Source organism: Urocitellus parryii, unplaced genomic scaffold (assembly GCF_045843805.1).
Source record: "Urocitellus parryii isolate mUroPar1 unplaced genomic scaffold, mUroPar1.hap1 Scaffold_107, whole genome shotgun sequence".
In the NCBI taxonomy this organism is placed as follows: Eukaryota; Metazoa; Chordata; class Mammalia; order Rodentia; family Sciuridae; genus Urocitellus; species Urocitellus parryii.
The window spans coordinates 642,290-665,013 of NW_027551836.1; the positions used below are offsets into that span (position 1 = coordinate 642,290).

The window sequence follows — 22,724 nt, forward strand, 5'->3', positions numbered from 1 at the left end:
AGAAGTGGATCTTGGAAGGCCACGCGGGCACAGAGGTCTAGTCCCCCAACCATCAGCCGCTCCGGCAGGCGGCTCCCCCTGGAGGCCTAGCTCTCGCCCTGGGAGAAGCGGCCCCACCCGCCCGCTTCCTAACCTGGCGGCCACAGCTACTCAGCGATAAAGGTGCCCACGTGGCGGGTGCAGAAGTTAAATCCTGCAGACGCCAGCCACCTTTGCAACCCCCGGGAACCCTGAGTGGCTTGGCCCGCCCCGCCCGAACCGGCAGTCCTCCGCCATACGGGCTCCCCCGGGAAGCCTAGCTCTCGCCCTGGGAGAAGCGGCCCCACCCGCCCGGTTCCTAACCAGGCAGCCACAGCTACTCGGCAATAAAGGTGCCCACGTGGCGGGTGCAGAAGTTAAGTCCTGCAGACGCCAACCGCCTTTGCAACCCGCGGGAACCCTGAGCGGCTTAGCCCGCCCCGCCCGAACCGGCGGGTGCAGAAGTTAAGTCCTGCGGACGCCAACCGCCTTTGCAACCCGCGGGATCCCTGGGCGGCTTGGCCCGCCCCGCCCGAACCGGCAGTCCTCCGCCATACGGGCTCCCCCGGGAGGCCTAGCTCTCGCCCCGGGAGAAGCGGCCCCACCCGCCCGGTTTCTAACCAGGTGGCCTCAGCTACTTGGAGATAAAGGTGCCCTCGTGGTGGGTGCAGAAGTTAAGTCCTGCAGACGCCAGCCACCTTTGCAACCCGCGGGATCCCTGAGCGGCTTGGCCCGCCCCGCCCGAACCGGCAGTCCTCCGACATACAGGCTCCCCCGGGAGGCCTAGCTCTCGCCCTGGGAAAAGCGGCCCCACCCGCCCGGTTCCTAACCAGGCAGCCACAGCTACTCGGCAATAAAGGTGCCCACGTGGCGGGTGCAGAAGTTAAGTCCTGCAGACGCCAGCCGCCTTTGCAACCCGCGGGAACCCTGAGCGGCTTAGCCCGCCCCGCCCGAACCGGCGGGTGCAGAAGTTAAGTCCTGCGGACGCCAACCACCTTTGCAACCCGCGGGATCCCTGGGCGGCTTGGCCCGCCCCGCCCGAACCGGCAGTCCTCCGCCATACAGGCTCCCCCGGGAGGCCTAGCTCTCGCCCAGGGAAAAGCGGCCCCACCCGCCCGGTTCCTAACCAGGCAGCCACAGCTACTCGGCAATAAAGGTGCCCACGTGGCGGGTGCAGAAGTTAAGTCCTGCAGACGCCAGCCACCTTTGCAACCCGCGGGATCCCTGAGCGGCTTGGCCCGCCCCGCCGGAACCGGCAGTCCTCCGACATACAGGCTCCCCCGGGAGGCCTAACTCTCGCCCTGGGAAAAGCGGCCCCACCCGCCCGGTTCCTAACCAGGCAGCCACAGCTACTCGGCAATAAAGGTGCCCACGTGGCGGGTGCAGAAGTTAAATCCTGCAGACGCCAGCCGCCTTTGCAACCCGCGGGAACCCTGAGCGGCTTGGCCCGCCCTGCCCAAGCGGCGGCGGGTGCAGAAGTTAAGTCCTGCAGACGCCAACCGCCTTTGCAACCCGCGGGATCCCTGAGCGGCTTGGCCAGCCCCGCCCGAACCGGCAGTCCTCCACCATACGGGCTCCCCCGGGAGGCCTAGTTGTCGCCCAGGGAAAAGCGGCCCCACCCGCCCGGTTCCTAATCAGGCAGCCACAGCTACTCGGCAATAAAGGTGCCCTCGTGGTGGGTGCAGAAGTTAAGTCCTGCAGACGCCAGCCACCTTTGCAACTCGCGGGAACCCTGAGCGGCTTGGCCCGCCCCGCCCGAACCGGCGGCGGGTGCAGAAGTTAAGTCCTGCAGACGCCAGCCACCTTTGCATCCCACGGGATCCCGGAGCGGCTTGGCCCACCCCGCCTGAACCGGCAGTCCTCCGCCATCCGGGCTCCCCCGGGAGGCCCAGCTCTCGCCCTGGGAGAAGCGGCCCCACCCGCCCGGGTCCCAATCACGCGACCGCAGCTACTCGGCGATAAAGGTGCCCCCGCAGCGGGTGCAGGAGATAAGTCCTGCTGATACCAGCCGCGTTTGCAAGCCGCCGGCACCCAGTGCGGCTTGGCCCACCCCGCCTGAACCGGCAGTCGGCCTCCACCATCCGGGCTCCCCCGGGAGGCCTAGCTCTCGCTCCGGGAGCAGCCCCCTGCAAGCTAGGGGAACCTTTGACCCATCGGGAGGTTAGGCCCAATAACCTGCGGAGTGATAGAGGTGCCCCTCGTACCTGCTGGGTAGGCGGACCTTTGACCGACCAGCAGAGCAGACCTAGGGCCTCCCAGCGTGGTAGACGGATCACACCAATTGGAGGAGGATCACAGCCACTACATGCCCTGCAAGGGTGATTATTCAACTATACAAGAGCAATATAAATAAATAGAGGGAAAATTTCAAAACACAACAGTTTCACCAAGCAGAAAGAAACGCCAGCAGTATGAAAAGACAAGGAAAGAAAGGACCACAGGCAATGCAGGTCAACTCAACTTTAGAAGAGGTAATAGGTGCAACAGATGGAATGTCAGATAGAGAGATCAGGATATACATGCTTCAGATGATCTGGAGTCTCAAGGAAGACATGAGACAGCAAAATCAGATAATGAAAGATCACATTGACAAACAAATCCAGGAAGTAAAAGATCAATTTCACAGGGAGATAGAGGAAATAAAAAACAAACAAATAGAAATACTAGAATTGCAGGAAAAAATAAACCAACTTAAAAACTCAATTGAGAATACTACCAGCAGAGTAGATCACTTAGAAGAGAGAACATCAGACAATGAAGACAAAGTATTTCAACTGGAAAAGAACATAGACAGCTCAGCAAGTCTGCTAAGAAACCATGAACAGAACATCCAAGAAATATGGGACAATATCAAAAGACCAAATTTAAGAGTCATTGGGATACAGGAAGGCACAGAGCTCCAAACCAGAGGAATACACAGCCTATTCAATGAAATAATACGAGAAAACTTCCCAGACTTGAAGAATGAGACAGAATCCCAAATCCTAGAAGCCTACAGGACGCCGAATGTACAAAACCATAAGAGATCCACACCTAGACACATTATAGTGAAGATGTCCAACATACAGAATAAGGAAAGAATTTTAAAAGCTACAAGGGAAAGGAAGCAGATTACATTTAGGGGTAAACCAATCAGGATAACAGCTGATCTCTCAACACAGACTCTGAAAGCTAGAAGATCCTGGAATAACATATTTCAAACACTGAAAGAAAATGGGTTCCAACCAAGAATCGTGTATCCGGCAAAATTAAGCTTCAGGTTAGAAGATGAAATTAAAACCTTCCATGATAAACAAAAGTTAAAAGAATTCGCAGCTAGAAAACCATCTCTTCAAAAAATCCTTGGCAAAACATTGCAGGAAGAGGAAATGGAAAATAACATTGAAAACCAACAATGGGAGGTAGGACAGTAAAGGGGGGAAAGTAGTCAAAGAGGATAACAAATCAGGTTTAGTAACATTAACAAACAAATATGGATAGAAGTACAAACCATATCTCAATAATAACCCTAAATGTCAATGGCTTAAACTCACCAATTAAGAGACACAGGCTAGTAGAATGGATCACAAAACAAGACCCAACAATATGCTGTCTACAGGAGACGCATCTGATAGAAAAAGATATCCATAGACTCAAGGTGAAAGGTTGGGAAAAATCATACCACTCATATGGACAGCGGAAACAAGCAGGCGTGTCCATACTCATATCTAATAAAATAGATTTCAAGCCAAAGCTAATCAAAAGGGATAAAGAAGGACACTTCATACTGCTCAAGGGAACCATAAACCAACAAGACATAACAATCATAAATATATATGCCCCAAATAATGGTGCAGCGGTGTTCATCAAGCAAAGTCTTCTCAAGTTCAAGAGTCTGATAGACCACCATACAATCATCATGGGAGACTTCAACACACCTCTCTCACCACTGGACAGATCTTCCAAACAAAAGTTAAACAAGGAAACTATAGAACTCAACAACACAATTAATAACCTAGACTTAATTGACATATATAGACTTTACCACCCAACATCAAGTAGTTACACTTTTTTTTCAGCAGCACATGGAACCTTTTCAAAAATAGACCATATATTATGTCACAGGGCAACTCTTAGACAATATAAAGGGGTAGAGATAATACCATGCATCTTATCTGATCATAATGGAATGAAACTGAAAATCAATGATAAAAGAAGAAAGGAAAAATGAAGCATCACTTGGAGAATGAACAACAGGTTGCTGAGTGACATATGGGTTATTGAAGACATCAAGGAGGAAATTAAAAAATTCCTAGAGTTAAATGAAAACACGGACACAACATATCGGAATCTATGGGACACATTGAAAGCAGTCCTAAGAGGAAAATTCATTGCTTGGAGTTCATTCCTCAAAAAAAGAAAAAACCAACAAATAAATGATCTCATACTTCATCTCAAAATCCTAGAAAAAGAGGAGCAAAACAACAGCAAAAGAAGTAGAAGGCAAGAAATAATCAAAATCAGAGCTGAAATTAATGAAATTGAAACAAAAGAAACAATTGAAAAAATTGACAAAACTAAAAGCTGGTTCTTTGAAAAAATAAATAAAATTGACAGACCCTTAGCCATGCTAACGAAGAGAAGAAGAGAGAGAACCCAGATTACTAGCATACGGGATGAAAAAGGCAATATCACAACAGACACTTCAGAAATACAGAAGATAATCAGAGACTATTTTGAAGCCTTATACTCCAATAAAATAGAAGATAGTGAAGGCATAGATAAATTCCTTAAGTCTTACGATCTGCCCAGATTGAACCAGGAGGATATAGAAAACCTAAACAGACCAATAACAATAGAAGAAATAGAAGAAACCATCAAAAGACTACCAACTAAGAAAAGCCCAGGACCGGATGGGTATACAGCAGAGTTTTACAAAACCTTTAAAGAGGAACTAACACCAATACTTTTCAAGCTATTTCAGGAAATAGAAAAAGAGGGAGAACTTCCAAATTCATTCTACGAGGCCAACATCACCCTGATTCCGAAACCAGACAAAGACACTTCAAAGAAAGAAAACTACAGACCAATATCTCTAATGAACCTTGACGCAAAAATTCTCAATAAAATTCTGGCGAACCGGATTCAAATACATATCAAAAAAATTATACACCATGATCAAGTAGGATTCATCCATGGGATGCAAGGCTGGTTCAATATACGGAAATCAATAAATGTTATCCACCACATCAATAGACTAAAAAATAAGAACCATATGATAGTCTCGATAGACGCAGAAAAAGCATTCGACAAAGTACAGCATCCCTTTATGTTCAAAACTCTAGAAAAATTAGGGATAACAGGATCATACCTCAACATTGTAAAAGCAATATATGATAAGCCACAGGCCAGCATCATTCTGAATGGAGAAAAATTGAAGGCATTCCCTCTAAGATCTGGTACAAGACAGGGATGCCCTCTCTCACCACTTCTGTTCAACATAGTCCTCGAAACACTGGCAAGAGCAATTAGACAGACGAAAGAAATTAAAGGGATAAAAATTGGAAAAGAAGAACTTAAATTATCACTATTTGCAGATGATATGATTCTATACCTAGCAGACCCAAAAGGGTCTACAGAGAAGCTATTAGAGCTAATAAATGAATTCAGCAAAGTGGCAGGATATAAAATCAACACGCATAAATCAAAGGCATTCCTGTATATCAGCGACAAATCCTCTGAAACGGAAATGAGGACAACTACTCCATTCACAATATCCCCCCAAAAAATAAAATACTTGGGAATCAACCTAACAAAAGAGGTGAAAGATTTATACAATGAAAATTACAAAACCCTAAAGAAAGACATAGAAGAAGACCTTAGAAGATGGAAAAATATACCCTGCTCATGGATAGGCAGATCCAACATCATCAAAATGGCGATATTACCAAAAGTTCTCTATAAGTTCAATGCAATGCCAATCAAAATCCCAGCTGCATTTCTTGTAGAAATAGATAAAAGAATCATGAAATTCATATGGAATAATAAAAGACCCAGAATAGCAAAAACTATACTAAGCAGGAAGTGTGAATCAGGCGGTATAGCGATACCAGACTTCAAACTATACTACAGAGCAATAGTAACGAAAACAGCATGGTACTGGTACCAAAACAGGCGGGTGGACCAATGGTATAGAATAGAGGACACAGTAACCAATCCACAAAACTACAACTATCTTATATTTGATAAAGGGGCTAAAAGCATGCAATGGAGGAAGGATAGCATCTTCAACAAATGGTGCTGGGAAAACTGGAAATCCATTTGCATCAAAATGAATCTGAATCCCTATCTCTCGCCTTGCACAAAAGTTAACTCAAAATGGATCAAGGAGCTTGATATTAAATCAGAGACACGGCATCTGATAGAAGAAAAAGTTGGTTATGATCTACATACTGTGGGAGCAGGCTCCAAATTCCTCAATAGGACACCCATAGCGCAAGAGTTAACAACTAGAATCAACAAATGGGACTTACTCAAACTAAAAAGTTTTTTCTCAGCAAAAGAAACAATAAGAGAGATAAACAGGGAGCCTACATCCTGGGAACAAATCTTTACTCCACACACTTCAGATAGAGCCCTAATAACCAGAATATACAAAGAACTCAAAAAATTAGACAATAAGACAACAAGTAACCCAATCAATAAATGGGCAAAGGACCTGAACAGACACTTCTCAGAAGAGGACATACAATCAATCAATAAGTACATGAAAAAATGCTCACCATCGTTAGCAGTCAGAGAAATGCAAATCAAAACTACCCTAAGATACCATCTCACTCCAGTAAGATTGGCAGCCATTAGGAAGTCAAACAACAATAAGTGCTGGAGAGGATGTGGGGAAAAGGGCACTCTTGTTCATTGCTGGTGGGACTGCAAATTGGTGCAGCCAATTTGGAAAGCAGTATGGAGATTTCTTGGAAAGCTGGGAATGGAACCACCATTTGACCCAGCTATTCCCCTTCTCGGTCTATTCCCTAAAGACCTAATAAGAGCATGCTACAGGGACACTGCTACATCGATGTTCATAGCAGCACAATTCACGATAGCAAGATTGTGGAATCAGCCTAGATGCCCTTCAATAGATGAATGGATTAAAAAAATGTGGCATTTATACACAATGGAGTATTACTCTGCATTTAAAAATGACAAAATCATAGAATTTGGAGGGAAATGGATGGCATTAGAGCAGATTATGCTAAGTGAAGCTAGTCAATCTTTAAAAAACAAATACCAAATGACTCCTCTGATATAAGGGGAGGAAACAAGGACAGGGTAGGGACGAAGAGCTTGAGACGAAGATTTTCATTAACAGGGTTGAGAGGTGGGAGGGAAAGGAAACGAGAAGGGGAATCGCATGGAAATGGAAGGCGATCCTCAGGGTTATACAAAATGACATATAAGAGGAAAGGAGGGGTAAGACAAGATAATTCAAATGGAAGAAGTGATTTACAGTAGAAGGGGTAGAGAGAGAAAAGGGGAGGGGAGGGGAGGGGAGGGGGGATAGTAGAGAATAATATAGACAGCAGAATACATCAGACACTAGAAAGGCAATATGTCAATCAATGGAAGGGTAACTGATGTGATGCAGCACTCTGTATACGGGATAAAATTGGGAGTTCATAACTCATTTGAATCAAACTGTGAAATATGATGTATGAGGAACTATGTAATGTTTTGAACGACCAACAATAAAAAAAAAAATAAAAAATAAAATAAGTGAAATTTAATTATTTAAGTTTCAAAATTCTATCTTAACTGTATCGATAAAAATATTTTAGTAACGTATGTCACATTTCCTGTTCTCCTTCTTTCCAATGGGGCTTTGTTTAAATTATGTTATCAGAAAGTTTTCCCTTCTAATGTAGCCCCAATGTTTTTTCTCAAACCTCACTTTTCTTTTTTTCTATAGCAATCATCACTAACTGACAAAAAAAATCGCTCGTTTTAACTGCTGAAATGTAATCACCATGAAAACAGCTGTCTCTACTGTATCTACAACAATGCTTGACATATAGTAGATGCTTACTATTTGATTGAATAAATAAATGGCGGATTCTAGGAAACTTATATTTATAGTGCTTTCTCCATTTAATATGTACTTAGTTTTTGATAACTATTATATATTCATAAATTTTGAGTAAAGAAATGCAATGGCAAATAATTTTTAATTTCAAAAAAAGCATTAGATCTCAAAGCAATACTACTTGTATATTAAGATTTTTCTAATAATAAATTAGGAAATAATTTCTATTCCTTTACTATAATATACTAGCTCTCTTGGAATCATTAAAGTATGTAGTTCTATTTGTCTTTATGCTAAATGATGCTGGGAGTAGTTTCTTCTGTTCTTTTCTTCAAACTGTACGGAAAGCATATGTGTGACACATGTGTCTCTAGTTTCTCTTTCCCTCATCAATTCCAACAGCAAAAATTTATTACACTCTTTCCTGATGAATATAGATTTAGTACAATGTCCATCTCAACAAAGAACTCCAGAAGGCTAATACCAGAGTTGAGATGTGAAACAAAAATTAGTCCTGGGGTAGGATGATAAATGAATGAAATGTTCATACTGATCTTTTGTGTACTGCCACCATCCTTAATATCTCTCTTAACTAATTCTGAGGAACCCAATTCTCTAAGTTTTGTTTGCACTGTCCATGGCCTTGCTATGGCTCATCCCCAGTCTACTGCTTTCCCACTTCCTCATTTTTTTTCTCCATTCAGCCTAATCATCCAAATACTAATTGTAGTTTATTAAACTTAGATTTCACTTTATTATACAGTGCTGGTGAAATAAGGTGTAGTGAAGTAATTAATTTCAGATACACTGATTAAGTCTAACCATGTTTAATTTCCTGAAGAAGCAAATGGAGACTATGGGAGGTTAGATGACATGACAGGGTCACATAGGTGGGTAGTGGCAAATCCAGGGCTAAACCCGAGGTTTATGAAATTCTAGGCTAGGTTTGAAGACTTTGACCACCAGAGGCCATCTCCCTTTCCTTCTCTTTGTTGGGATTGAACCCACAGCCTCAAGTATGGTAAGCATTCTATCACTGAGCTACAACTCCAACACCTATTTCCTATAAATTCCCCTTTTTCTCCTTGATGCACAAGTGGAGAGTTTACCTAGCAATGTCAGGAAGAAGAAAGAAAACAGATGGCTAAGGAAAGAGCAAAATTATGTAAAACAGGGTAAAGGAACGAGGTAAAGCTTTGTTAATATTGAACTGTCCATTTCATATTGAGATTCATATATGTCGGTGTGTAAAATTCACACTTTCCATAAATCAGTTAAAATCTGAATGTTCAAGAAACTATCTGCAGACTGAGGATGTAGCTCAGTGATAAAGCCCTTGAGAGGCACTGGGTTTGAACCTCACCACTGCAAACAATAAAACAAAACAAAAACAAAAACAAAAAACCCAAATTCTCTCTGATTATGTCTATAATGCAGTTTATAAATCTGACCAGGAATAAAAACTAGTATTTCCCCCTTAGGGAAAACTAAGCTGCTGTGCTTTAACAACTTTTTCTCATGTGATAAATGTGTAATAAATACTGGCTGGGGTTGTAGCCCACTGGTGTAGCACTTGCCTCACACATATGAGGCATTGGATTCAATATTTATCACCACATAAAAATAAACAAACAAAATAAAGATATTGCATTCAAATATAACTAAATTTTTTTTAAAAAAAACTGTAATAAGGAAAGTACTAGAGGTTATAAGATAAAAAAAATCATTATTTTGGAACAAAAATCAAATGCTAAATTTTTCTCATTAAGGTTTAGATTTTCAAACTAAATCTACCAATAAGCAAACATTATAAATGAAAATCAAAGAATGAAAAACTTTAAAGCAAAAATGTAAGTCTGAAACTCTCTACTCTCTATTTTTCTCCATTAAATAAAAAAAGCCCTTTAAACCCTTTTTTTATTAAAAAAAAAAGATAACTGGAACTAATAGGCTATAAGCAAGAGTAAAGAATGCATGAAAATTAAGTATGGCAGGAATAATGAAGACTGCCTACAAAAATAAGAGTAACTTTTCATTACCTAAAAATTCATATGGCCAGAAAGTCTACTTTATCAACAATGTTGGCTAAAATATTAAAGTATTATCTATAAAATTAAGCTTAGGCTAAGTAATTTGGTTATTTTATGCTGAAGTCTAAACCCATATATACAATAATTTATTATGCCCTGGATGCCGCATATAAACATTACATCTATCCCCATTCCTGACTTATTTCTTATTTCTCTTCTATTCGCAAGTGAGTGGTACTATTACTCATCCAACTGTGCAAGCTAGAGACATGGCTGTTCCTCTTCTCCTTCAACTATCTCATTTACTGTACCTCCTAAGTAGCTAGAATCCACTCACTTCTTAGAATCCCTATTAGCATTACCTAAATTTAGCTTGTAATTTCTTCCTAGATTACTGATACAGATCCTTATTTAACTGTTTTGCTCCCTTCCAACACATTTTTCACATTACCAAAAATAACACTTTTCTGAAGAGGTAATTATACTTCTTTATAATTTTTAAAACTATGAAACTCTGAGAGTTTTCAGGTCTTATAAACTACAAGAAAAGTTTGGTCTTTTAAACTACAAGAAAAGCTTGTACATTAGGCTGCTTAGTCTGAGCTTTCCCATATATTCCTTTTTTTGCTAATTCATGCAAAAAAGAGTTGCCATGTTAATTCTTTCTTATATTTCCTAATTCAATTTGAAATGTTATCTCTTAAAGGAAGCCTTTTCTAAAAACCTTCTCATCCATTTCCCCACATCATGCACACTAAATCTGGGTTAGTTATACTATATGCTTCCTTAGCACCTTGTGCAAATATCTATTAGAATTTGATCTCACAATAGAAAATATAAGGAGAATCCTTTCTTCCTTTTGGGTAGTACTGTACTGGGGATTGAGCCCAGGGGAACCCTACCACTGACCTACATGGCCAGGCATCTTTATTTTCTGTTTTGGAACACTGTCTTGCTAAGTTGCTGAGGCTGGACTCAAACTTTTGTTATCTCTGCCTCAGCCTTCTGAGAGGCTGGGGTTATGAGCATTTGCAACTATGCTGGGCTAGGTCAGATGTTTCTTGATGGAAGAGTCTTTACATTTTTATCTTTATTTCCCCTATGCCCAGCAGAGTAAGTGGCACATGGTGGCTGTTACAGAATTGTATCCCTCTACAGATGGGATTTATACAAATTATTTCATGGTTTTAAGAGAGATTTTTTTGTTTATTTCTTTGTTCACTGTTATAAAATACAGTATACCTTAAATATGACTGTGAGAAAGTGTTACTGAATTGACATAAAAGTAATGAGTATTTTAGTCATGCTAAATGTCAATGTTAGACAATTTTACCTCTTTAGCCAATTTAGTCTACCTCCAAGTTCTTCTTAATTGGAACAGACCTTTAAAAAGGTCAACTCTGATGAGTTGCCACCAAAAATGGTACGACTTACCCCCTCTTTGCCTCTGGCATACTTTAACTCTTCATTCCATAACTGCTGTTGTTCAGCTTCCAGATCCTTGGTTAATTTATTAATGGTTTGCTGCAAATCATTTTTTTCATGATTTATTCTATGTCTGCAACTGAGTACTTCTGGTTATCAACAACATTCAGTAGACGTGCATTCTCCTGTCTTATTGTTTCACATTCTAGTTCTGAATTGGAAAAAAAAAAAACTTTTAAATTCTTCAATTCCTAAAAGAAAACTGATGCCATTATTTAACAGGACTGATGTCTACCTATCCAAGTTGTGTATATACATATTTCTTCTTCTTTTGGCTAATTTAGGTCTCACTTTGATAATAATATTCTTAGAAATAATACAGTTAAAGTTCTGTTAGTATCTTATTTCTCTGTTGTCTTACTATTGTTTTCAGAAAGTAGTATATGAAAAAACTGTAACCTAATACATAATAATTACAATTAAGAATATTTGTACTTAAGAGGGATAGTCTGTTTCTGTTAATATTCATTTAAATGCTTTTAATATATGATTTTTTTAAATTAAACTTTATTTTTTTATTTTTTAAAATATCTAGTTTTTAGTGTACCTTTATTTTTTATTTATTTGTATGCAGTGTTGAGAATCAGACCCAGTACCTCACACATGCTAGGCAAGCACTCTATCACAGAGCCACAACTCCAGGCCCAATAGATGACTCTTCAAATAGCCAGAAAAACCATATCCACAAATATAAAAACTTTATTTCATTAAAATAAAGTTTTTAGGGCTAGGGTTCTGGCTTAGTGGTAGCGCGCTTGCTTAGCCTACCCTGTGTGAGGCACTGGGCTTGATTCTCAGCACTGCATATAAATAAATAAATAAATAGTCCATGAATATCTAAAATATATTTTAAAAGATAAAGTTTTTATTTAAATAAATCAGTATTTTCCAACATCCTATCACTCATGCCTTACACAGATATGATAATATTTTTATAACAGGTTGGGATAAAGGGAAGGAGTTGACTAACTGGGTAAAGAACATCATCTTGAGTGCTGAGAGGACCAATATGTCATTTTTTTTTTTTTGGTACCAGGAATTAAACCCAGAGTTGTTTAACCACTTACTCATATCCCCAGTTCTTTTTCTTTCTTTCTTTCTTTTTTTTTTTTTTTTTTAAGACAGGGTCTTGCTAAGTTCTTGCTAAGTTGCAGGGCTGTGCTAAGTTGCTAAAGCTAGCTTTGAACTTGTGATTTTCCTGCCTCAGCCTCCTGAGCTGATGGGATTACAGGTGTGTACCCCATATCTGGCTCAACTTTATTATAACCTATCTGTAGCCCAAGCCCAATATTTGGGAAGCTCCTCATCTGAACTTAAAATAAATTAATGTTGATTTAGGTAAAACTTTATGTATTCATCACAAATGCCTGTTCAAAAATATGTTTAGAGTTTAAATATTTCTTTTACATTCTTGGCTGCAAATGGCTTTAAATAATCAAGAAAGTTAAAATACTCCCAAGAATTAAGACATCTTAGGTTAATTGTTAAAAAATTAAGCTCTCAAACTAAACCACTTTGAAATGACAAATGATAGTTGAAGTATTACTCTCTTATCTATTCAGTTTGCAACTTTTGGGAAAAAGTTTTCATAAGTAGGAAATATGACAATTCTCTTAATTATATGCTAATAAGGAACAGACTCTGTATTAATGTTAGAAATTATTGACTTAATTACATTACAAACATTATTAGAATAATAAATTAGTTATGGTTCCTTGTCATGATGGAGAACAAACAAAGGATAGTGACTAGTTTAGTTTGTATAGAGCAAATTAAACATACATAATCACAGTCATTTGGAAAAAAACTGATTTAGCAAATTCTTGGGATAATTACAAGCCTTGACTTGACAGATGATCAATACTCCATAGACTGAGTTAAATCAAAATTCCTGAGGATTAACTATATAATTTCTGCATGGTACAGACTCAACTTATAAAGTCCTAAAATAAAATACAAGAAGGCCAATTTCTGAGAAAGTAATGGATAATTTTTCATGTATTTACTTTTAAACTGTAGCCCAACAGTTTTGTGATTTGTAGATACCTTCCTTTGCTCTCCTTCTAGATGCTATCAAATACCTGTGCCACACTATTTGCCAACTTCACAATTAAGATGGATATGTGTTTATGAAAACAAAGATAGGGAGACTCAGGATACAAACAAGGTTTCTTTAGTTGTGCTTTTTCTTCTTGAGAATTGTAGTATTTGCATATTTTCAGATTTAGCTGCTGAGCTGCTTTTGTTTGTAGCAATGGAGAGTAAGACAGAACACACTGAAACAGGCAGAGATCAAGAGTCTGGCTTATTAATTACAAAGCAGAATCGAAAAAATATAGAATAACACACACACACACACACACACACACACATATCAGGCAGCATGAGTTCTTAGGGTAGGTCCCTGTTGACTTTCGAGAGCTTGTGCTTAAAAAAGTGGAGGAGGTTGAATGATGGTGACACAAATATATGAAGTCCTAATCTCTGGAACTTGTACACATTACTTTATTTGGAAAAGGATTTTTGCAGATCTGATTAAGAATACTGGGACAAGCAGATAGCTCTGGATTATTTATGTGGGCTCTAAATATCACAAGCATCCTTGTGACATCAAAGCAGAGGGAGACTTCACACAGAAGAGAACTGAACATAGTGGCACAAGCATTTAATCCCAGTTCCTTGAGAGGCTTAGGTAGGAGGATAGCAAGTTTAAGGCCAGCCTAGGTAATCTGGCAACTCCATCTCATCATCTTAAAAAAAAATGACACACATGGAAGGCAATATAAAGATGAAGGCAGAGAATCAGAGAATGTAGTGATGTTTATACAAGCTTGGGAACACTGTCCAATACTAAAAGCTAGAGGAGGCAAGGAACAGATTCACACTAAGTCCTTGGGGGGAGGGTGGTGCTATTGGTTTTTGAACATACAACCTCAGTAACTACTATAGACTGAGTAAGTTTTTATTGTTTTAAACTACCAAGTTTGCAGTAATTTGTTACAGCAGCTTCAGAAAACAGAAAAGGCATTGGAAAATTGGTAACCAGCTATAAAAATTTACCATAGAAACAAAATAGATATAGATAACAAAGGTCTTGGCATATATTGGACAATACACATCTGAATGATTTCTTTCAGCATTTGCTGTGCTTACCTACTCTAGCAATTTCTTCATCGAGATCATTTAATTTCTGGTCCAGAATGGCTGAATGAGACTCCAAATTGCTCATGTATGCCTGATATTTCTGAACATCTGCTTGTAAGGAAGTTTTCAAATTCCTTAATGAATCTAGACGGTTCTTTAAGAGAAAATAATATTAAATTAGTTATTCTCATCAATAATCATTCCATACTTTATTTTAAAAGAAAACAATGTTATTAAATTCATCTTAGAGAAAGTTTAATCAGCATTCCCTTTCATTTTAGGAGGAATCAAATGAAAAAGCACTATATTATTATTACCTATATAAAGACATGGACTTTTCAATAAGTCAGTTTAGAATAGAAAAAAACAAAACAAAAAATCCCCACAAGGGCCAAAGAGGAAAAAAAAAAACAAAACAATCATTTAAAATTGTTTATTTTATACAACAGCCTGGGTGCTTCGTTAGTAATACACAAAATCAAATTAAAATATCAGTATTCTAATTTAGTCTTTAGAAAACACTTAGGATTATATGTAATCAGATATATCACTATTCCTTTTTATAGTAATTATAAAACTCAGGGCTTTTTGTTAATATTGTTCCTTGGAGATATATACCATGAGGACTTTGTTCAAAAGCTATTTCTGGTCTTATGTAAAAAGGTAGAAACCTTTCATCATATTCTGAACACTGTTAGTCAAAGATTGATAGATCCCAAGGGGGGGGGAAACTCCATAGATATCAAACATGTTTTCAATGGGAATTTATTCTATGTAATATTTAACTTTTAAGAAGCTTACTTTGTTAGCTCATTCAAAAAACTTTTTATAAAAACAGCCAGTATTCTCTAAGGAGACCAAGAATCTATAAGAGCTCTCAAGGAAGTACATAAACACATTTACTAACCGGCTCTTTTTCTCTCTCTTGTTCCAATATTGCAATCTGTTCATTCAATGCTTTGTTTTTCGATGCTAATTATTCCAGCTTGGAAGCATCTACATTATATAAATCCTCTGGAGACAAAACCCAAAAAACTTCATAAGACTCAGGCCACAATATTTTTTGCCTTCTATCTCTCTGGTCAAATCACAAAGTTTTTCCCAGGCTGGCCTTACACGTATAATCCTCCTGCTTCAGCCTCTGGGTAGGTCCAGTGGACAAGTTGTAGATGAACACAATATCTTTATTTTATTTACTTTTATGTGGGTGCTGAGGATCGCACCCAGTACCTCACATATGCTACACAAGTGCTCTACCACAATCCCAGCCCTGCACTATACTTTCTATTCCCCATACCCTAACTTGAATTTTTCTCCATAGCATTAATCACCACTTGATTTATAGTTGTTTATTTATTACTTCTCTTTCTATTAGAATGTAAGTTTATAGGGGCAAGAATTCTTTTAATCTCGTATTTATTACTGTATCCCCAGTGTCTAAATGATGCCTAACACATACTAGATATACAACAAAAATTTGAATGGGTAAATGAATGAATTAATTTATATGCTTAATTATATAGAGAAACATAAAATATCTCACTAGATGCATTCTGTATTAGATTACTAGGAACTTTCCTCTCTTAAAAAAAAAAGTGTTATTTATCTTGCTTTCTTTCTCATGTGGTAAAGCTAAAATTGACCTGGTTACTCTTAAGGAATGTACATCTGCAGCATAACATCAGGGAATGTTTTTTTTTTTTTTAAATTTCATGCCATGAGTGGCGAGGTGATATTATCCTGTTTTGATTGACTCGATTGTTTTTGAAGGAACAGCTTCATATATCTTAATCTATTTTACCTTTCTCTGACATTTTGTATACATGGTAATTCTAACTTAAGGAACAATAAAATATAATGTCCCTGGATCATTTTAGAGTTAGCCAGTAAATATATTGGGCTGTCACCAGATTATACTGAATACAAAAATATTTTTTATTTAGAAATACAATGATCTGTTAACTTTCTACGAATTTAAAATGAGACTTTAGGTCTTTTGACTAATTAAGTTTTCAAATAGTAAAGCAAGGACATTCTCTCTGTTTAGAGAAATAACATTTATTAATTACTTTCAATGCTGCTGGTTGTGTTTGGTATTATACTGCCATCTAATCCTGCAAAGCTTTGTCAGAGTGATGAAGATTTTTGTTGAGTGCACAGTCACTAAGAAACTTTAGGACTGACATCAACACCAGTATTCTGTACTCCACTACTACTTTTCTCTACCAAAGAAAAAATCTGCAGGCATCTGTATGCATTTAAAGTACAGAGCTCTTATGAATATTAGATATGGCAAAATAAACTACCATACCAAGAGCAGAGGTAAATGACTGAAGACAAACACACTGGATATGAGAATACTTACTCAGCTTTGACTGCAACTCTTCATTCATCTCTTCAAAGCTGTCAGCACCATTCATGAAACTCTCATAGCATTTTATGGTGTAGTCCAAAAATAACTGGTTGGGTAAAGCAGATTTTAAAAATAAAGTCATAATTCTGTTAGTTTGTTCCACATTTCTAAATAAAAATTTATTTTGAATAAAAAATGTCAGAAACACTGAGTAGTTATATAAATGTGTACGATTAAGAGACAGAAACCTATATGCTATACATTCTCAGCATGCTACATCTAAATGTAGTATTAGATTACTAGGAACATTCCTCTCTTAAAAAAAGTGTGTCATTTATCTTGCTTCCTTTCCCATATGGTAAAGCTGAAATTGACCTGGTTACTCTTCAGGAATGTACATCAACAGCAGAACATAAGGGAATGTTTTTTTACATTTCATGTCATGACTGGCCAGGTATAAATAAGAAGTATAAATATGTATTTCCTATTTTAAAATATCTTCAGAATTTCAAGCTCAAAAAACAAGGAAACTTGCTATAATCACATTGCAACTTCCAGCTCAAAAACAGCCTGGTAAGTAGAGATCTAAACAGTAGAGCATCAAAATTTTTAATATTTATCCAAGAGAAAGTAACACTCTATTTTGTTATCATCGGGTATTTTGGTTCCTGAGAATGAGTATTTTTATTAGAAAGCAAAGCAATTCCCTTTGTGCTAATTCTTTGCTTACAAGCAATTTTCTCATTACTTGGTTGCTATGGACGGAGTACCTTAAATAGATAGTACAAGTATTCCTATAACTGGACAGACTTACCACTGATGATAAAATAATATATTTTCATTCGACTTCAAATCAGTCTCTTGTGATTTTTAGTAATAGTGAATAAGTTTCCCTAAGCTTATTCAATTTTAATCTTACAGATTAAAAAAAAAATGAGTTTACAGACCCACAAAGCTGAGGATCAGAATCTGGTGAATTTAATACAGTGAAAACTCTTTATAATTAAAAATAGCACTTTATAGATTCCAAAGTGTTTCTCCGTATTTAATCATTTGAAATAATAGCTCTGATGGAAAGAATAACTTTTAATGGTTTAAACCTTTTGGATGAATGTCAAGAAATTTAACAGTTAATAGGTGGTAATTATATTTGGGTGAAACTGAGGTACAACTAAATGTAGCTGAGAACATATGTTGCAATGTGGGAGAACTCTCTCTAGGGTAAGATCAAAGGCTTTCAAGAAGCAGTTCCAGCTGGGATCACTGCTGATGTACTAAAGGACATGCATATTCTTGCTCAAAAAGCGGGCAGTAATACCACATCAGTTGATATATCTCTGAACTATTGACCAGGCGGTAATAAAAGATGAGAATGGAATTATTTTCACTCTCTTTTGGTGATAAAGGCTCCAAAGATTGAAGGTTAAAATTAGAGATAGAAAGCTTTTCTTCCAGGGGCCCGTGTGGTAATTGATCTTTTATGTATGCTGGGAACACAAGTGCATAATCTCAACATTTAAAAGTTATTCCTTGGATCTAGTATTTATTCCATTTGGATATATAGATTGGCATATTTTAGGAAATGGAGGAGGGGAGGCTTGTCACACAGCTTAGGTTTCAGTAAAATATATAGTTGTATAAAAAAAAGTATATAGTTCTATAAAAAAATGCATGGTAACTCTAAGTGACAATATGCCTAAACTAAAAAGTCAGAACAAAATAAAGAACCTATGTGTAATATTCTAAGATTCAATTTGTTATCCTTTGTATTAACAACTACATTAAAATATCATTAATATTTTCATTCTATAAGAGGAGGAAAAGAAATCTTATATAACATAAAACATCTTATCTTATTATGCATAATTCCATCTTCAGTTTCTTCTCCCCATGGCTGTACATCATCAAATAAAGGTGAGCTTTCTTTCATGGCAGTTTGTATCTAGTTAGCAAATAAACAGCATAGTAAGTTGATTGTCTAGATGTGAAAAACATGGCTTTCATGTTTGTCAATTTTTAGGGTAGGGTGGTTCTAGGGATTGAATCCAGAGGCTCTTTACCATGAAACTATATTCCTAGTCCTTTTTTATTTTTTTTTAAGATAGGATCCCATGAAGTTACTTATGGCCTCATGGAGTTCCTAAGGCAGGCATCAAACTTGTGATCCTCCTGCCTGAGCCTCTTGAGCTGCTGAAATTACAGGTGTGTTCCAATGATCCTGGCTCAATTTTTTAATAGTTTTTTTTTTGTAGGTGGACACAATACCTTTCGTTTTATTTTTTCTGTGGTGCCAGGTATAAAACCCAGTGCCTCATATATACTATACAAGTGTCCTACCATTAATTCGCCACCCTCGCCCCTGAAATTTGTTTTTTAGTGTCATTTTTAGAAGCTTTTAATTGTATGACTGAAAGTTTGTTTTCCTGGGATGTTATATTGAATCTTAAAACATGATCCTTAAAATTTTAGTAAAAAAAAAAATCCCTTAAAATTTTGGAAAAAAGTGCTCCATATTTAGTTCTTCTCCATAGAGAAAAACATGTGACCCTTACACAGCTATTAATCTATTGAGAATTTACACAATTTAATGTAACTCTAAGAATTCAAATCAGAACTGCCATAGAAAAGATGAACTAATAATTATTTCTTCTGAGTTCAATTTTGGTAAATCTCATGTATAAATATGAACTTTAAATTGAATTTTACAAAATAAAATTTCAGAAATACTAAAGTTATTGAAATTTGAAAGTAATAAATGAAAGTGGTTTTTGGTGGGAAATTTTCTTTTCCTGGGACTTATATACAGGATTTTGGAAAGACATTGTTCTTAGCCCAGAGTTGCCTGTCCTTCTACCCTTTCCCTAATCTCAAGGCACTGAAGACTTTCTGTATGTCTAGGGTGGATGCAGGGAGCTCTATCAATTCATTTTTTGCCTTGTCTTTCATTCACAGGGCCTAAGGTGACAGTATGGTTTAATGAAGTCTGAGAGACATGTATGACAGAGCCCAAGAAAACAATAGAAGTTTAATGTCAAATGTCCTTGTGAAAACTGTTACTACTCTGCAAGGTTCAAGGAGAGCCATACACAGAGATAGACAGATTCTCCAGGAACTATAGAAGCCTCAACTGCAAGGATTGAGAGTTTTAAAATGAGAAGACTTGGTTGAAATAGTTGGAACTTAAAATTGTACAGAGATAAAAAGGAATATAGCTAGGCATGATGGTACACACCTGCAATCTCAGCAATTTGGGAGGATAAAGGAGAATAATTATGAAATCCAAGGCCAGCATAGGCAACTTAGTGAGACCCTATCTCAAAATAAAAAAATAAAACAGCTGGGATGTGACCCAGTGCTAACACATAACATTTTATTGTTTAATAGAAATTTTCCTAAGTTCAAGTTCAGTCTCCAGTACAGCAAATACACTTGAGGCATTTTTTTTTCAGCTAAAGATTACATTTTTGCAAAATACTACCACTTCTCAAGATTGTGAAACTTCAGGCAGAAAGCATGCAGAGGAATATGAGATAAGTCAGGCTCTGCCCCCTTGATCATTAAACAAAGGCTACCAGGGAACTCTAGGGGCACATACAACCCTCCTATTCATGGTCATCAGTAGAGGAGATGGGGGACTTTTTAAACTACTGCCACTCAAACTGATTATGTGCCAAGCTCTGAAAGGAGGCATAGAGAGAATGAAAGGAGAAACCAAACTTTATGAAATATTAACAAGCAATTTGGGAGTGTAGCAAAAGAATAATAAACAATGATCAAACAGAGGCTATTAGGAAATCAGGTCAAGAGGAAAAGCATACTCTCAATAGATCCTGCAAAAGCATACAACACCCTTTACCCATTCCTGATTAAAGCAGATGAACTTCAACATGAAAAACATTATCTCTATCTTAATACATTAAAACTAAATAATAAAACTGAAGGAGCAAAAGAGATAGGAAAAAAGAGATTGACTACTTTTCCACATGATGATGCTGAATATTGTCAAGATAGAAATCCTCTCCCCCCAATATATCTATGAATTCAATGTGATGTCAATGGGGAGCAAAAGCAAAATGGCTTTAAAAGTGAGGATCTGAGAATAGCTAGATAACTTGTGAAAAGCAAAAAAAAACCTGCCTCTACTATATAAAATATGTTAGAAAACAAAGCAATTGGAATGCCCATGTTGCAGGGATAGGAGAAAAGGAAAAACGGATCTAAGAATACATTAAGAACAGTTCCAAATTGTTGGGAAACAATAGGTTGGTTATTCAGTAAATGTTACTAAGATATATGAGTGAGTTATTTAAAAAAAATGCTTTCTCTTTCTTAAGCTAAAATAAATTTCAGAGGTATAAATGTTTCAAACAACACAAAGCTGGGTGCATCGGCATACACCTGGAGTCTAGCTATCTGGAAGGCTGATCAAATGAGCTCTGGATTTTGAAATAAGACTGGGCAACACAGTGAGACCTTGTCTCAAAAAAGAAGAAAAAAAAAATACAATCACCAAAAAACAAAAAAAATGAAGAAAAACACAAATAAGCCATAAAATACTAGGAAAAATAACTGGAGGAATTAAAACTAACAAACAAACAAACAAAAACAAAACAAACCAACAAAAAAACACCAGGGAATAAAGGAGACCTTCCCAGGTGTGAATAAAATTTCTAAGATTAAATGGGAAAGACAATTAGAACAAGAAACCTATAGTGTCTCATGGATTATATGTTGTTGCAGTGTTCAATTTTATCACACTGAGAAAAGCAAGATAGGAAAGAGGGGATTCCAACCTAAATAATAGGCTTGGAGGCATCTCAAGAGATCTCTTTTTCTAGCTGGATGCAGTATCTGTAATCCCAGCAACTCAGGAGGCTAGGTGGGAGGATCACAAATTGGAGTCCAGCCTGGGCAATTTATCAAGACTGTTTCAAAATAAGTTATAAAAAGGGCTGAGAATGAAGCTCAGTGCTCTAATGATTGCCTGGAATGTGTGAGGCCCTAGATGGACATCCTAGGACTGTACAAAAAAGAGGTCTCTCTCTGACCAGTCATAGCAGTTCCTGTACATCTGGAGGTGTTATCTCACAAACACATAACAAAATACTAAGATGCTTAGGCGAATAAGGTTAGTATTCCAGTGCTAATAGGGATATCTGATAGCAAGAATGCAGAGGTGATTACCATGTCCATGGAGTATGTGAGACAAGTTAAATGTCTAAATGTTATATATAAAGTTCAGTAATTTGTGCTTTATTAATGGACTCTGGTATTGGATTTATATATATATATATATATATATATATATATATATATATATATATATATATATATATTTTTTTTTTTTTTTTTGACAACTGCTGATGCTCCATGTACTAGCATGGTTCTTGGGTCAAAATCCATCCACCCACTGCCTACTTACATTTACTTAAGGGCTTTTGATGACCAAGAAAATGTCAGGGGGCCATACTGGTTTTAAAAATTATATTGCTAAGTAGGACAGGAAACTCAGAAGCTACAAAAGGAAGAGACTACATTAGACTAGATGAAAATTCATAATTCAGAATAGTCAAAACATGGTACATAAAATCAAAAGGAAAAACCAGGGCATAATATAGACAGGGGCTAATTT

The 22,724-nt window shown here is 37.7% G+C and overlaps 1 pseudogene; it reads right to left on the bottom strand.

Moving 5' to 3' along the window:
* The window catches only part of LOC144251560 (kinetochore protein NDC80 homolog), a 36,201-nt pseudogene that overhangs the window by 11,142 nt on the left and 2,335 nt on the right, over positions 1-22,724 (bottom strand).